Genomic DNA, 2,688 nt, shown 5'->3' with positions numbered 1-2,688 from the left:
GTGCTTGTGGTTGGCATTTGGGTATTTCGCAGGTATAAGCATTTTAGCTCGGTAAGTATTTTCTTATAGATTTTTATGTGTGGATCGGGTGGCACGCCTCTACGGGTATCATGGTTGGATCTTGTTGTTGCTTCAACGGTATTATGTGTGGATCGGGTTGCATGCCGCAACAGTGTGATGTTGAGTATAGTTCCCCATATCTATCCTTGTGTGTTTTGTTTCTCATTTCCTGAGGAAGGTTCATAACATCCTATTGGTTGTTTAATTAGTTACGTGGGTTGAGTAGTTCTTTCCAGGGTTCATTTTTCCTTTGGTATCACATTCGAGTTTGTAGCTTGTTGGCACATTATGGCATCATATGAGACTTTTGGCAGTGTCTGAGGTGGCTTATTGCCTGAGCAGCTTGTACTGGGTGAGACGAGATTATTGGACCTGGGATCAGTGCAATCAGATTTATATGAAGCGTATTACAGAGCAAATACCGTTATTTGGTTCATAATGAGGTAATGGTTCTTGTCAAGAGGAGGAACTCAATGATTTGTTGACTCGGCAGTTGGTTATAAATTTCTACACATCTCTTCCGTCGTGGCAGCATTACAAAAGTTGGAACAGGACCTATATGTGTCATGAGGTGTGTTGTGAGCATCGGATTCGCGGGATTTCGGCTATTGTTATCAAAGGATGTTATTATAGTCATATAAATTATGCGGTGCATGGTGTGGATTCAGAAAGGGTATGCAATCATGTATTGGTGCATCGTGTAGTGATCGATACGGTGTTCATATGATGGAAACAGGCTTAGTAGAGAATTTCGGATGTTGGAATTTGGCTCTAAGGCTTATTTGCCTAAATAAAGGGGAAGGATCTTTAGATTGGCTCGAGCTAATGTGCTCAACTGAGTTGTGGTAGCACGGGTAGTTGCACGAGGTGTTAACCAGTGATTTCAGACAACTCCATAGCAGTTCTTAGCACGTTCGAGGACGAACATATGTTTAAGTGGGAGAGAATGTAACGACCCGACCGGTCATTTCGAGCTCTAGCACGTCGTTCAGCAGTTTGAGGCTATGAGCAGTTTCACTTCAAGTATTATGACTTGTACGCGTGGTCGGATTTGAAATTCAGAAAGTTCGGAGTTGATTTGGAAAGAGAGTTCTCATTTCGGAAGCTTTAAGTTGGAAGAATCTGACTAAGGGTTGATTTTGAGTAAACAACCTCAAAATCGGGATTTGGAGGTTTCAACATGTTCGTATGATGATTTTGAACTTGGTCGAATGTCCAGATCGGGTTCTGGATGGCCCGGGAGCGTTTCGGCGCCTATTGTGGAAGGTTGGCATTTTGAAATAATTTCATAAATTTGGGTTGAAGTGCATTTCAATGTTATCGATGTCCGTTTGAGATTCTGAGTCTGGGAATAGCTCCATATGGTGATTCTGGTATTGGGAGCGCGTCCGGAAGTGGATTTGGAGGTCCGTAGGTCATTTTGGGGCCATTTGGTGAAAGTTAGAAATTTGAAGGTTTTTGAGAAGTGTTGGCCCAAGTTCAGATGAAGTTTTGAAGATTGACAAAATGAACTCAGTCATGAACCAAGTCCATCATGTGAGACACAGTGTTGATATGCTTACACATGTGACATACGCGTGAAGAAGATAAGTCTCAAGGATCAGCAACAATATCTTCTGAATTGATCGAAAAGATTGCATATAGGATAAGGAGTTGATCTCCTTATGAAAAGAGAATTATATCCGGATCAAGAATATGGATTAGGAGTTAGAGTTGTTCTTGGACTCGAATTGTCAAAGGATCCACAATTCGAGTTCTTATCAAACTCTGATTACTAACTCTATAAATATAACGATTGTTCTCTTTTACAGGTGGTTGCACATAAGCAGAAGTTAAGCATATTTGAGAGCAAAAAAAGATCAAGTCTGATTTGCAAGCAACATATGCGAGATACAAGTGTGCACGTCTGAAGCTACATGAACTAAGATAGAAGAACCAGTTTCATCATTGTGTTTATTCTAAGTTTAGTTCAATTGTAGTAGGTTTCATATTGTACCTTTCAGCTTTATCTAGAAGCAATTGTAATAGGTATATTGAGTATTCAAGTTAGAGTTAACTTGAAAGTGTCGCAACAGTTGAGGTTGTGTGCTACACTGGGATTAGAGTTAATCCTTAGGTTTTCAAAGAGTTTTGTAAATGCAGTTTTTGGCTCAGTGATTTTAGTGGAGTTTGGGAAAATCCTACTGAGTAGTAGGTCGTGGTTTTTTCACCTTTTGAGCCAGGTGTTTTCCACGTAAAAATCTCTGTGCACTTTACTTTCAGTATTTATTATTTCGCAAACTGCTGTAGTTAGAACACTTAGAAGAACCAGGTTCTTCTAACGCGAAAATTAGGTACCACACAAATCACTCCCCCTCTTGTGTGGTATTGACGTTTATAACATCAATTGGTATCAGAGCGGGTTATCCTTGAAGAGGTTAACACCTTAGGAAAAGATCAACATGAGTGCACCACCTGGGAACTGGGAAGGGCAATCCACTGCCAGGCCTCCTCTCTTCAATGGCCTCTACTACTCCTGGTGGAAAAACAGAATGAGGGACCATATAATGGGCGAAGACTATGAGCTTTGGGATATCATCACTGATGGTCCTTTAGCCACAACCAAGAAGAATGCTGAAGGAGTGGATG

The sequence above is a fragment of the Nicotiana attenuata genome, unplaced genomic scaffold, assembly GCF_001879085.1.
Source record: "Nicotiana attenuata strain UT unplaced genomic scaffold, NIATTr2, whole genome shotgun sequence".
In the NCBI taxonomy this organism is placed as follows: Eukaryota; Viridiplantae; Streptophyta; class Magnoliopsida; order Solanales; family Solanaceae; genus Nicotiana; species Nicotiana attenuata.
Note: the sequence above shows the minus strand (reverse complement) of the source record.